General features: G+C 41.6%; 1 long non-coding RNA gene and 7 other non-coding genes across 8 annotated transcripts in view; 1 reads left to right on the top strand and 7 right to left on the bottom strand.

Moving 5' to 3' along the window:
- LOC120554455 overlaps positions 1-15,370 on the bottom strand; it is a 33,244-nt gene that overhangs the window by 17,136 nt on the left and 738 nt on the right. The window lies entirely within an intron of this gene.
- Positions 6,237-6,307, bottom strand: trnag-gcc. The gene has a single exon. It is a non-coding gene; the product is annotated as a tRNA-Gly (tRNA).
- trnam-cau lies at positions 11,941-12,013 on the bottom strand. Its single transcript has one exon. It is a non-coding gene; the product is annotated as a tRNA-Met (tRNA).
- trnad-guc lies at positions 12,240-12,311 on the top strand. The gene has a single exon. It is a non-coding gene; the product is annotated as a tRNA-Asp (tRNA).
- On the bottom strand, positions 12,618-12,688 carry trnag-gcc. Its single transcript has one exon. It is a non-coding gene; the product is annotated as a tRNA-Gly (tRNA).
- Positions 13,786-13,856, bottom strand: trnag-gcc. Its single transcript has one exon. It is a non-coding gene; the product is annotated as a tRNA-Gly (tRNA).
- trnak-cuu lies at positions 14,023-14,095 on the bottom strand. The gene has a single exon. It is a non-coding gene; the product is annotated as a tRNA-Lys (tRNA).
- On the bottom strand, positions 14,311-14,383 carry trnam-cau. Its single transcript has one exon. It is a non-coding gene; the product is annotated as a tRNA-Met (tRNA).

The following is a 15,370-nucleotide window of genomic DNA, read 5'->3' as shown; positions in this document are numbered from 1 at the left end:
GCGTGGCTGGGACAGATTATAGTTGCTCGAGGACCGTAGACACCTACCAGGTAATTCTGCACCAAGGCTGAATTTCAGGAAAGAGACTTCAGATACAGTATTAGTGGACCACTAAGGCCTATATAAAAGAGACTTCAGATACAGTATTAGGGGACCACTAAGGCCTATATAAAAGAGACTTCAGATACAGTATTAGGGGACCACTAAGGTCTATATAAAAGAGACTTCAGATACAGTATTAGGGGACCACTAAGGCCTATATAAAAGAGACTTCAGATACAGTATTAGGGGACCACTAAGGTCTATATAAAAGAGACTTCAGATACAGTATTAGGGGACCACTAAGGTCTATATAAAAGAGACTTCAGATACAGTATTAGGGGACCACTAAGGCCTAATATAAAAGAGACTTCAGATACAGTATTAGGGGACCACTAAGGTCTATATAAAAGAGACTTCAGATACAGTATTAGGGGACCACTAAGGCCTATATAAAAGAGACTTCAGATACAGTATTAGGGGACCACTAAGGTCTATATAAAAGAGACTTCAGATACAGTATTAGGGGACCACTAAGGCCTATATAAAAGAGACTTCAGATACAGTATTAGGGGACCACTAAGGTCTATATAAAAGAGACTTCAGATACAGTATTAGGGGACCACTAAAGTCTATGTAAAAGAGACTTCAGATACAGTATTAGGGGACCACTTAGGCATATATAAAAGAGACTTCAGATACAGTATTAGGGGACCACTAAGGTCTATATAAAAGAGACTTCAGATACAGTAGTAGGGGACCACTAAGGTCTATATAAAAGAGACTTCAGATACAGTATTAGGGGACCACTAAGGTCTATATAAAAGAGACTTCAGATACAGTATTAGGGGACCACTAAGGTCTATATAAAAGCATCCAAAGAGCACCATGTCATGGGACCTATAATATCTGATGATGAATTGGGGTCATTTTTAGGGGTCCAAGCCCGAGTCTGCAAGAACCGTTCGCACAGCAGGGCTGTGGAACCCTATTGTTATTCTAAGGATTAATTTTTTCCTCCTCCTCCATCATCATTATTCTTCTCCGCCTAAAACTCCGACTACAGCCTAAACCATACATGGTGGGGGGTTGCCATTTTCAGGACTGGTCTGAAACTCCGCAAGAACCTCAGGCGCAACAATTGACCCACTTCACTTCCACCACTTTAAAAAACTTTAAAAGTACAGGGTAGATGGACAATGGGCCCTGGACCACACCTACCAAAAGTTACACATGTGGACCACTAGGTGGCGCTATAATGTTTTTGTTGCCTTTAACTCCCACATTACACATCGCACATTAGAAAACCTTACATCCACGTCTGAATCACATTATATAGGCCACGCCCATTTCCGCTCAAACGTTTTTTCGCAATATCGCGCAATACGCAAAACCAACTTTTTCGAAATCATCCTAGGCCGTGCGACCGATCTGCACGAAACATGGTAGATAGCATCTCCAGATGGACCTGACCAAAAGTTACTCAAGGAATTTTGCTACGTAAAAGTATGCGCATTTGACGACCAAACAAATTTTCCTAGCTAGCTACTAAACACTAACTTTATCATATCTCTGCCAAATTAAATGTTATCAGCAAAAGACTTGAGATCCTTGTTCAACATCTCACTATGATGCTCTGTACCAAATTTGGCGTATACCCGGAGCAGATACGCAGAGCTTCTATTTTTGACGGACGACGGAGAGCTCCGCAGCAATTCAGCACACGGCAGATAGTGCGGGACAGGAAGTGGAGCACAGAAACAAAATAAATATCTGGTTAATTTTCAAAATAAAATACACCGTGCTCACGGCGGATCATATTTCCCTGCACTACACCTTGAAAACAGCACAGAGTCGTTTCCCCTCTAGTCCTCTGAATGGAAACAAACTGTTGTTGGTTTTGTGGTTCTATTCTACCTGAATTCGTGAGATCTCGTTGGGTCCCCGTGACTACAGCTGTCAGTCACGGCCGCAGCCGTTCCGCAACAAATCCGGACCCGGTGGGTATTGACACGGCGGAGCACGCAGCAGACACGCAGCGGAGCCGGTCCGCAGCCGTTACGCATCCAGTGGAAATCCCCGGTAAGAAAAACCAAACTGCTAAATGTATTTATTTATTTTTTTTAAAGAGAAAGAAACATAGTATGTAGTTTTGAGAACATTTATTGTTCAAAACTGTAATTATACAACATAATGTTGCAGATGAATAAAATTCAAGTACACTAGTTGCAGAGACTTTGACAAAGAAAAAGCTTAAAGTATTGGGTGTCTTCTCTTCTCCTCTCTAGTGCAAACCATTCTAAAAGGCCACTACACTTAGTAAGTTTAAGTCCTTGGTTCTTAAATGCCACCCAAGATGCAGAGAACAGGAAAAACTGGTGTCTGTTTAGTTAAGGAACAGACACTGTACTGGAAATACTTTCAGTATTAGGCAAAGATGCACAGATACTTTAAATAAAAACATATTTCAAACAAAGTTTCTTACCTGCAGCCTAATGTAACGCATTTGAGACACACACACACACACACACACACACACACACACGAGTCGGGACTTTTCCCGGTGGGCCGGTCTGATAATAGTTATACATTGCAAGTTGTTAGCAACACCATCCGGCGGCCTGGCGCCGCTGCCTGCTGGTCAGACGGTGCAGCCTCTGCTCAACCTGCACGGCAGGGGCCGTAAACGTCCTGGTACATTTTTTGGTCCCACTCCGCCGCTGCACACACGCACTCACGGCTGTATGTTCAGTGGGGAAGTACAACGTCTGCAAACACGGCTGCCAAGATTCCAATCGTCCGTTATATAGTGAATGGTCAGGCTGGTGAAAGGCTCCGTGGTATGGCTCGACCACAGCTCCGTTGTAGCGGCTTAAGGCGAGACACGGCAGGCAAAAACATCGTTTTTTTTTCACTGGTCGATTTTGAGATTTTTGGCTATTTGTGTTCAATAACATGTCTTCTTTCAGACTTGTGGTGAAAAAAAGTCCGAAATACACATTTAGGTCTTTATTTTACTAAACTTTGTCAGTTTGCGTCGGTAGATTTCTCCTAAATTCAACAAAAGTTGGCGTTCTAAATCATCCCGCTGCTCCGCGATCGCTGTCTGCACCCTGTCATCACATATACCGTTGGAAAGCTCTCTCTCTCCTCTACAATGCTGTCGGATCCAAATATGGTCATTTCCTTTTCATCAGCAACCAATCGTGAAAGTAAAAGGGGGGATTTAACTCAAAATGCGCAATCTCATTGGCTGATGCCAATTTCTGACAACGTGATTCGTTCAGAATCGTCATGTGACGCGCTCTGACATTTCCGCGGTAGTTCAGAATGTCGAAATAAATGCGTCGAAAACGGTCGAAAATCACCTCAGAGAAGACGAAACCAGTTGTTATTAGCAAGAAGACCCAGGGGATTACACACTAAGACAGCAGATGATGAAATGTCTTCACATAGTACGTTGATGTGTAAACTGTCGTTCAGAAAACAGGAGTTTTCAGACAGCGGAGGTAATCAGACTGACTCTCTCTCTCTCAAAGCAGTTTACAGAAAGTCATATAGCCTACATGTCCTATGTGTCACATATATACTAACTACACTGTACTGATTGCGATACAACACACTATATTACAAAACAATTACATTACACAACAGTTAAAATGGTTGTATAATATAATTACTATATAATAGGCTACTAAACAAATCTGTAATTTTGGGATCCTAAAGTGGTTGTGAGTCCCTCAGGCTGTGGCAGACAGATCCATATTTAGCTGTCAGTGGAGCTGCTGTCTCCTAGGAGAACTACCAGCTTCTTTTCTGGTGTTAACTTTGGGAAGTTTTATTTTTTTGGCTATTTTTCCAAGGTGTAATTCTCTTAGTGAAGATAGTTTTTCCCAGTGGAGGAGGAAGAGTATCTCTGTCTGACCCAGCTGGTGGTCACTGAGCCTGTCTCTCTCTCACTGACCTGTCTGTCTGACCTAGTTGGTGGTCAAATAACAATTTAGTCTACTTTGTTTGCTTTCTCCAATGTTCTAAATATTGGTCTTTTGAATGATTCATAATTAGTTTGGTTCTGTTGTTATGAACCAGTGCTGATGGGAGCCTGGTTAGTTAGCTTCACCATCGGCTGACTGAGGGGACTGGTTAGTTAGCTTCACCATCAGCTGACTGAGGGGACTGTTTTGTGGGGAAAGTAAGCTTGAGGCAGCAGCAATATGGCCATCTCCATCTTCAATGAAGGTGCCTCTGCCATGCTTTCTGTTATGGAGAAGTTGTGGCTTCAGAGCACAGTTGTGATGGTCAATTCAATGAGAGAAACTGAAATGCTCAGGATCTCGAAAGCTGAGGCTGTCACAACTGCCAGTGTAAAACACAGGCACAAGAGTCTAAGCATAGCTAAACTAGCCTACATATGGTGCTGGAATGGACAGTTAGACTTTAGAAAGCTGTGACATCTACTGTTGGTCTTGTTCTGTATCCATACAACTGTCTAGTGTGGGTTTTGTCTGCAACTTTGTGCATGATACGCCAATGTTAATTCAATGAGTTACTGCAGTTGTAGGCCTTATATGCCTGCCATTTTATTAAGTAATCAATTTTCATGAGCTTGAAATATTCTATATTATTATTACTAAGGGCATGAGCATTTATTCTGTTTTTGAGCAATTTTTCCAATAGAAATGTATTAAATTCCCCTATTTAAATCTTTAAATGCCGTTTTCTCAAAATGAGTTTTTTGTCATTTTTCAGTATAAACATCTCAGCCTATGTAGCACCTATGTACACCAAACTTTCCAGTTATACACTTAGTAGGATTCTGAAGATATTTACAGAGGGATTTGTTAATAAATCATTCCTGGCCTGATTTATGTGACATTTTAAGCAAAAGAATTTGGCGAAAATCGATTTTTTAAGGCCATGTACAGTATATTTGGATTTCCTAGGTAATGAAAGCAGATATCCTGAAATCCCTCTGTAATTTTGTTTTCATCTTGTGTGTAAACAAAATGAAAAAATAATTTTGCACCTGGCTTTATCATACGTTCAGATCTATCTACCGAAAATATATGCAAAGTCACGCATATTTAATGAGATAATGCCTAATTTGCATAATTAAACATACACATTTCAAAAACTTGTAATACATTTCTTTTATATACTTATGTAAGTAATCAACTGAGGAAGTTTCATGGTGATATCTATTATTTTAAAATGTTACCCTATTCACCTGTAGTGTCTCGCCTTAAATCCAAACCAAGTCCAAATAATGAATGTTGCACCGGTCTTTTTCACCAGCTCCTTGTTTCGCTTTTAGTCATGTTTACTCAAGATGACGATGACGCGTTGCAGCTCGTGGCTCTAAACTTCGCGGGTAGATTGCGTCATCAACATGATTTATCGCGATAGTGCAATATAATTAAAATCTCTATTGTAGGCCAATTTTGTATCGTTTATATTGCATATTGTCTATATCGCCCATCCCTATTCTCAATATTTACTGATGTTTACCTCCTACCGTTACGTTTTGGTTTTCGTTTTTGTGTGCTCCCCTGGTGTTCTACAATGAACAAACTTCTTAACCCACCTGACAAAGTTTCTACAACCTTCAGAGTGGACAAATGTAACTCTTTTCTCCCACTTTTTCAATCCAAAATCAACACCATTCATAGGCGCTGATACCGTGCAATTAAACATTGCAGTTGGTGCTGAGTGGAGCGTCTGTCATAGTGTGATTTGTTATGTTGGTGTCATTGATTCTTAATTTCCCACGAAGCTGCTCGCGGTTACGTGCCAGTTAATCTTTTCATCTTCAATCCTATCTGTATTTGTGAGAAGTGGCGCTGTCCTGAGTTGAAAGCCTACTTTACGGCTATTTACTTTCTTTTTTTATTTATACTTCGTCGGTGGTGTCTTCACGCTGCAAGTGCTTCACCTTTTCCCCTTTATGCCGGCGGTGTCTTCACGCTGCAAGTGCTTCTCCTTTTCCCCTTTATTACCACATTCCCCCCTTTATTGCTCCATCTACATAGTGCCCTCTGCTCGAAAAAGTTTATTTAGTGGTGTAAAATAAAACCTTCTCACCAAGTATGGCAGGGAATGCCAACCCTAAGTCTATGGGCTGCAAGGATACGTTGTATTTAGTGCATGCCTTTTCTTCATTCCTGTCCTCACACTCCAGCAATGTAACAAAACTGTGTTGCATTGGCCGGGAATCGAACCCGGGCCTCCCGCGTGGCAGGCGAGAATTCTACCACTGAACCACCAATGCTCACTTGAAAACTTTAAAAGCAGCTCTGCACACGTCACTGACAAGACATGGGAGTTACTGTTGTGGGATGCTTAAAGGGGTGATAGAATGATTATATAGGGTATTTCACACTGTTCCTTATGGTCTCCTAATGGGGTATGTAACATTGGTTGGGCTGAAAATGGCCTGGTTGATATTTTATGGGCCCTTATGCATCCCTGTGTTTTGGCCCTATTTGTAACAAGAGCTTTTCTTCCAAATATGGTATGGTCATGAATATTTAGATGAGCTGCGCGGTGATTGGTTGAGCGACACGCCTTCACGCAGACATTAGAGACGCGCGTTGATTGGTTGAGCGATCCCCAATACACATACATTAGAGAATCGACAGGAATCTCATATTCCAGACACTGCAATGTTTCATTACCAAATTCACTTCTGAGACTTTTTGGAGGCGGAAATCAACTATATAAAGCTCAAATATGGGCCGTTTTACAAAAATTGATGGCTAATTGCAAATTTGGTAAGGCGTTTCGGACTTTAGGAGCTCCACACAGTCTACGAAAAAGCGGCAGCCTGCTGGGCTCCATACCGAACAAGGCAAAGTCACCCTTTGTGGATACTGCACTACGAGGCTCCGCGCCAGCTGCCGGCATAACTATATCTATGAATAATACATTTACGGTTTTGAATGTCCCAATGTCTTATAAAGCTAACCGTTGTGTCCGATTTGATTTTAAAGGCATTTTTATGAACGCATAAGGCGTCTTTGTAGGACAAGCAGCTGCTTGCTATATGTCCCATTCATTACAATGGGGAAATACCACAGCTAGCTAGCTACACTTTCGCCATAACTAAATTATATTTATGTTTGAATTTCGTCACGGCACTTATACAACACATTCCCCCAATGTCTTATAAAGCTAACCGTTGTGTCCGATTTGATTTTAAGGCATTTTTATGAACGCGAGGCGTCTTTTGTAGAGACGAGCAGCTGGCTATATGTCCCATTCATTACAATGGGGAAATACCGCGAGCTAGCTAGCACCATTGTCGTCATAACTAAATAATATTTACAGTTTGAATTTCGTCCACGCCACTTATACAACATCATTCCCCAATGTCTTATAAAGCTAACCGTTGTGTCCGATTTGATTTTAAGGCATTTTTATGACGCATACGAAAGCGTCTTTGTAGGACCGAACAGCTGCTTGCTATATGTCCCATTCATTACAATGGGGAAATACCGCAGCTTGCTCACTTTCGCATAACTAAAGTATATTTACAGTTTGAATTTCGTCCACGGCATGAATATTACAGGTTCCTCAAGGTCTTACAAAGCTTAGCTAACACTTCGATTTCGGATTTCAATTGAATGTATTTTTGTGAATGTCAGAGTTAGGAGGAGGCTAGCTAGCTCTCATTGATGGACTCCATCTCACCGCGGATCTATCAATGAGACTTGCGGACAAGAGGCGTTTATTTCCCGATTGTTTGTTTAAATAACTCAACACACATACCCATTATAAGATTAACTGGAACCTGCGGGCTGCGGCGTAAAAGACTGCGGGCGATACAAGCTCGCTGACACTGCGGTCAGGGCGGCGTTAGCAACCCAGGCAGCACCAACACCGGCACTAAACCCACACACAGTCGGAGAAAATTTGCAATTAGCCATCCATTTTCGTAAAGCGGCCCATATTTGAGCTTTATATGGTTGATTTCTCGCATGAAAAAGTTTCAGAAGTGAATTTTGTAATGGAATAGCAGAGATCTGCGTGACCTAGCTAGATTCAGAAAACTACCTGATCTCAGGTCAGTTGTGTAGCCTATGTAAATATTGGGGCGTGACCATTCTATTAAGGTTCCGGATTTTGAGACGCTTACGCAAGCAACTCAGCTTTGTTGGGATTCGCCCGTTTTCAGAGGCAGTTTCAAAATATGAGATTTTCATAGTAAAGGGGTGTCAGTGGGATTTTGAGCTTCTATGTATGTCCTATTTACCCACCAAACTTTCGTTATTCAACTATGACAGGGTAAAATCGGTTTTGCATTCTATCACCCCTTTAAATTAGGTATTAGTGCGTTCCATTTACCTCTGAACTCGGAAGCTGGAGCTGGGAATGATGTCACACCCAAATTGAATGTGTTCCAGAGTATTATCCAGAGCGCAAGATCCCACACAGAGCATGACATCTATTGCCGGAAGAGACTACCGGTAAAGTAGTGAAGAAGCGAGAGAACAGCACAAGAGATCAACGAAATGGCAGAGTTTGAGGTCAGTATCGAATGCGAAGATAAGTGTATCAATTTCGAACGTCGCCCGTACCTATTCGGGCCTGAATACACAGACGAGGAGCCACAACGAATGGAGGAGACTCTGAGAGCTAGCTGGCTAGCAGCAGAGAGTAGAAGCATCAGGCAAGTGTTATTTAAATAAACTCCTGGTGTACTTACAAACTTTCCAAACGTTCCAAAATCAAGACGAGGTCGGAGTAGACGCGTCATAGCCTCCTCACACTCCAGCAATGTAACAAAACTGTGTTGCATTGGCCAGTTACTGGTTTCAAGGTATACCACGGTTTGAAAAAGTCATGGTTTAAAAACCACTAATATTTTCTGTCATACCGTTCCTAAGGCATGAGCTGTTTTTTATGAGTCTTCAAAGACAGAAAGTGCAGTTTAGAAATCCCTCTCCCTGCCAGTGTGGAGGGCTCGACATTAAGGCTTGTCCGCTTCTCTGGGACAAGTGGATTTTTTGTAGGGCAAGTGGAAGAGAAATTTACTTGCCCCACTGGACAAGTTAAAACAAACAAAATAAAATGCCATGTTACTTCACGTTATGTGCCACTCATTACGTCTAGGTTGCCCACAATCCGCGGCAGCGGACTCAGCTGCAGCACGTCAGCGGGCCGTTAACGTTAGAGCCAGCCCGCTGTTCAGCTCATTCTCTGTAAGCGATGCAGCATGAAAGCACGGCGAGCCAGCCGATGTTAGCTATGTCTATGAATAATTTTGCACGCCCAATTTTTCAGTTTTTTAGTTGTTTGAAATATAGTTTGAAATATCCAATAAATTTCATTCCACTTCATGATTGTGTCCCACTTGTTGTTGATTCTTCACAACAAATTACAGTTTTATATCTTTATGTTTGAAGCCTGAAATGTGGCAAAAGGTCGAAAAGTTCAAGGGGGCCGAATACTTTCGCAAGGCACTGTATTAACTTCTGCACACTGAAGGAATAAAAGTGACTGAAAACCAAATTCTGGTCCGGCCAAATAGCCAGACTTAATCTGACTCCAATTCTATGGTCACTATAACCCACACCTTTAAGTGTTCGTTGTCTGGTAGATCAATAAAACTCAGGATTCAAAACAAGACTCAAGATTCCACTATACTTTGTGTCACATATCACGCGCTTACAAAACACTGACCGTTGTTGTCTCTCCCTGTTCATCTGGGAAAGGAATCCTCCTTTTGGTTAAAGTTTTAATTATCTTTGTTGAGCAAATGCTGCATCTTCAATTTAATAAGTCGTATCACTTCCCAAGACCAGATGGCTTCCTTGTGGCCCAGAAGAACAGAGAGAGACATGTCAGGTCATGAAATCTGAGGCCTTACACTATACTCTTAACAAAATAATCCTACAACACCAGCGTGCAAAGTATAACTTTGTATTATGGAGTCTTTCTTGTTGAATGGGAAATCTATTGTTGGGACACATTTGTTTCTACTGTTTCAAACTCCAGGCGAATACATAACAAAACACTTGCCCCGGTTAATACAGCACCTTAGTTCTTGTTTGTACAGCATTTTGGTCAGCTTAAACTGTGTTTAAATGTGTTCTAGAAATAAACTTTACTTACTTACTTACTTTACAAGAAACAGGGTTTAGAGAGCAATTCTCAACAAAGTAAAGGGAAGTACATAATCCTTGTGTTGTCCTTCGGGTCACTGGGACCCGAAGGACAACACAAGGGTTAAGAAAGTTCTGTCACATCCAATCATTAATCTGTTCAATGCACATATTTAATTGTTGTATTGGGCTATAGTTCCCTGGCGATAAGGTTATGTAAATTTGGGTATCATCCGCATAACTATGGTAACTTATTTTGTTGTTTTCCATAATCTGAGCCAGTGGAAGCATGTAGATGTTGAACAGAAGAGGCCCCAGTACTGAGCCTTGGGGGAACATCCAACATGGGGATGGGAGAAAGAGGGGAGAGCGACGTATCCTTAAAGAGGTCCTCAAAGCTGTCGTGGTTGTCCAAGGGGTTTGAGGAGTGTTGGACGGGTGAGAAGGGGTGTTGAGATTTCTCATCTCTGCTCTTTGGTCTCCCATGGTCAATTCTTTGCTCAGGTGGGGGCTGTGGTGGCTCACTGCCGCACTTTGTTGTGTCTTCCTCTTGTTTTGGTTCATCTTGTCTCATGTCCTTGGCCAAGGGAGCAGATGTGTGGCGCAGAAAGTAAAGTAGGCTAGTAAGAGGTGAACAGCTTTACTCCTGGCTTGTTAAGGAATAGTCCATCTGCTTTAAAAAGATGTCTGCAGAAAATGTTAAAATTGTCAATGAACTGCAGAGAATGGTTGTTGGTACATGCAGTTGAAAGCCATTTGTTCAGTGCCAACAGTCTGCCGAATCTCTCAGCTCCTCCTCTGACTGGCGGTATAGGGCCACTGATAAACACCTTGCGTTTAGGGAGCTGACTGTCACGATTCAGCACTTCAGACTCTTGCTTTACAACATCATTTGACCCTATATGCAGTATAATGTTCTTCACAGTTGGGTGTGCTGCTATGATATCCTGGATTCTTTGGGCCAAGTCAGACACCATATCTTTGGGAAAACAGAGTATTTTGGTGTTTTTACTGCTTTTTATATCTTTCACAGCAGAGTCACCCACAATCAGAGTTTGGGGCCCAGTCATTAGCTTTCCCTGTAGCTTTTTACTTTTAGAATTGCTCTCAGTCCTTACCCTGCTGTGTGACGATGAGACGTAATCCAGGTCATGTCCAGGGTCCTGCAGCAGTGGAGCAAATCTGTTCTTCACCTGCACACTCAGTTGTTGGGGAGGAATTTTGTGGCCGATTTTGCCTTTTGCAGCTGTCCACGACTGTGTCCTGCTAAGTACAGGGGTTGAAGAGGCGCTCTGCCTGGATGATAATGCAAGCCAGCCGGTCGTATCACAAATCTCAGGGCGCTGTGCTCTGCCCGTTAGTCGTCCTCCCATTTCCCAGGAAAATGATTTACTCTTAGGTTTTGCACCAAAAGAGTTCCAGGGAGGACTGCCACTTGTTGATTTATTATCCGTTCCACAGCCCTCTTGTTTCTTTGTGGTCTTGCTGGTGCTAGTTAGCCATGTGTTAGCATGCTTTTGTCCATTGTTTTGGGTCACTGGTAAAGTGGTGTCATTTCCACATGATCTGTTCACTTCCACCTTTACTTCTAACCGGTAAATTTTGGTTTCCAGAACTGCAATCTTCTGAAGGAGTTTGTAGTAGTCCTCTATGGAGAAGGGTGGCATCTTGCTGCGAATTAGCTTTTAGCATTTTTTTTTTCTCTAATAGGTGACTTTTGAGTCGGGTTCACATGAACATATTGTTTGTGTTGTTGTGCAACTGCAGATAACTCCAGGCGAATATGTAATAAAACACTTGCCCCGTGTGAGGCTCGAACTCACGACCTTCAGATTATGAGACTGACGCGCTGCCTACTGCGCCAACGAGGCCCAAAAAGGAGACAGACTTGACGATTAAAATCATGAATTGCTTTTGTTGGACATAAACAGAAAAGACTGGTTGTCCTTTATACAAAAAAAACTTGCTTTAAGTGTAACAAAAGTGTGTTGCATTGGCCGAGAATTGAACCCTAGCCTAGGGCCAGGTCAAATGACAGTTTTTGTTGTGTTGTGCATAAACAATTAAAAAGGGGCGGAGCCAAAATGTGGAAACATCTCCTCGTTAGTATAGTGGTGAGTATCCCCGCCTGTCACGCGGGAGACCGGGGTTCGATTCCCCGACGGGGAGTGAAAACCTTTTTAGATTTTTATATTTACACCATCTAATCTCTAGACAATTTATCTTTAAAATTGAACAGAAAAAAAAAAAAAAAAATGAAATCTAGGACATCAATAGGTGTCCATCATACAATATGCATCTTAAGACTTCAAAAAACCTGTACATAACTGTTTCTAAATATTTCGTAAATTGTGGCTGTAACTAAAAACTTACAGTAACTCTCCAAACATGTAGTGCGCCTGCAGAAGAAAAAACTACAACATCAAGAAGATGTAGGAGTAGCCCCTCACACTCCAGCAATGTAACAAAACTATTTGCATTGGCCGGGAATCGAACCCGGGCCTCCCGCGTGGCAGGCGAGAATTCTACCACTGAACCACCAATGCTCACATGTGCTCAATCAATACAGCCAGGGGCACAAACATATTATGACTGTATCATACATACATACATACATACATACATACATACATACATACATGATGTAAAATTGAGTATATAGCATGTCCATGCTTCTCCACTAGGGTAGGAACGGTTCACAAATTTCACGGTTGAACAAAAACTCAGATTGGACAGATAGTCTAGCTAACTGTCTTGATTTACCCTGCAGAGATCAAAGGAGCAGTTAACCATATTCTTCAATATGGTTAGTTGGTTCATATTCCTCGTCAATTTTGTCTGCTAGTCAACAACAGAAAAATGCCTAAAAGCTGCTGTGTGGTGATATTAACTACCAACAATAGGGATGTCCCGATAAGCTTTTTTGGGCCCCGATCCGCTTTTTTAAATATTGAATATCTGCCGATACCTAGTCCTGATCCGATACTTATAATAGAGCTGCACACCGGCGATCACTACAAGCTGATGTAAATGATCGGAGTAAGGTAATCGGGGTAAATGTCGATCAGTTAAAAAAACTGAGCTATTATGAAGACAAAAGTGGATACAGATGTGAAGAATCAGCAGGAGGAATGGGAAGACTGGGGGATCCTTAAACTAACCTACTGATATGTCCAAAGTTACGTGTGTTAGCTTAACTTACAGACAGATAGTTAGGCTAAAACTGACATTTGGGTATTTGACTTGGGTACAAAATGCTTGCTGAAAACATAACATCGTGCACATCGTTAAGTTAGTGTCAGGATCCCACAGTCTTCCCATTTTTCCTGCTGATTCCTCATGTCTGTATCCACTTTTGTCTTCATAGAAGCTCAGTTTTTCGGGCCGGCAGCTTTTAAAATTTTTAGTTATGGGTTATTTATCCAGTTGGTAAATAATATCACCACACTGCAGCTTTTAGGCATTTTTCTGTTGTTTGCTCGCTGACGAAATTGACGAGAAGGCACCTTCCAGCAATACAAGTCAACAAAGGGGTATGGCTTTCAGAGTATGACATGATGCGCTTTGCCTTTATCGCCGGATTGCATTCTTTGGTCTGTTCTGTGACATGTCACAGTGCAACAACAAAATGCAAAAATGGTGTTGCATTGGCCGGGAATCGAACCCGGGCCTCCCGCGTGGCAGGCGAGAATTCTACCACTGAACCACCAATGCTCACATAGCATAACTGCTCATCCTTTTTTTTTTAAATAGGTTCTAGTCCACTGATATATGTCGAAAAACAAATTGTGCTAAGCCTAATGTACAGAACAACTAAAATATCACTTATACACATTAAATCACAATTTACTATAGAGGGGAGAATGATAAAAAAGTATTACGCCCAACGTGGGGCTCGAACCCACGACCCTGAGATTAAGAGTCTCATGCTCTACCGACTGAGCTAGCCGGGCCTGCTTCCTAATGAAAAGCCCAGTATTTTTATAATGTCTCATACTATTATCTGTATTATCTGTCTGATTGAATCAGAGTAGCGCAAGAAGATACACTATGGTGAAAAACAACACTGGATCGTTTGGGAGAATGTTGGAAATGAATTGTGTAAAACACAATAGAGTAAAAATTACTAGTACATGTATGTATATGGTCAATTCGGTAGCAAAACAAGTGCCCCGTGTGAGGCTCGAACTCACGACCTTCAGATTATGAGACTGACGCGCTGCCTACTGCGCCAACGAGGCTCCAAGTACAACTAAACCAGAAGTGTTTAAATAGGAACTAAGAGTACGTTGTTATCACTGTTGCAAAGATGAACCATGGATACTAATTTACAATGATATATACGGTTATATCACCAGACATCGGCAAATAACTGCGACTTGGACGCGAGCACAACATCGTCCAATGGCCCCAAAGGCCTATTCTTAAAAACAGCACAACGCATGCTACAACACTCGCACAGAACCAATGGGAATCTATTGGTTGTAGTTCCTCTTATTGTCCACCAGAGAGAGACAACGCGCTTCTCGTTCCCACTGTATCGCCTGCCTCTATCAGCACTGTACACAAATGTGATATAACTTCGGTATAAGGGTACAACACACTTCAGAGTTCAACTTCAAAACGGCAACACTATTTAAAAAAGTAAACAATTATATACACGTTAAGGCTGTTGGAACAAATTCCGAAAGTCGAATATAATTCGAACAGTAAAAAAAATCATGCTGAAAATACTATTGGTGTGTGGTGGAAAACAATGTAAACAAAGAGCGATGTGCCAGAAATGCAATGCGCCGTGACGTAGATTCCCTTCAAGGCCAGGCTGATGTTGGACGTCCATCTAGTGGACAGAACGTGTAACAACAACCACATGCTTGTAGTGGCATTGACAATGCTTAGCCTGAGTAGAGTAGTAGCCTACATATTTGTAACAGGCTGCATATGAGCATTACATATTCAAATAGTTTTCGAATATAAAAAAATTAATAAATAACAAATGAAATGTTATTATAGAAGAAGACTGACAGCTCTAATACACGTTAATAAGTAATTAACTTTACTTAATAAGTAATTAAGTAAAGTTATTAGCTTTTAAGATAACGTTAACTGCTGCTCGCCCATGACATTCAACCTATCTCAGGGTTGTCTGATAATTTTTCAATTTGGGGGTTTTGAGCTATTTTGCTTTCATAATTATTTTAGACAAGTCGGGGGAAAAAAACTCAAAT

The sequence above is a fragment of the Perca fluviatilis genome, chromosome 24 (genome assembly GCF_010015445.1).
Source record: "Perca fluviatilis chromosome 24, GENO_Pfluv_1.0, whole genome shotgun sequence".
NCBI classification, from domain to species: domain Eukaryota; kingdom Metazoa; phylum Chordata; class Actinopteri; order Perciformes; family Percidae; genus Perca; species Perca fluviatilis.
Note: the sequence above shows the minus strand (reverse complement) of the source record. Positions and strands in the feature narration are given on the sequence as shown.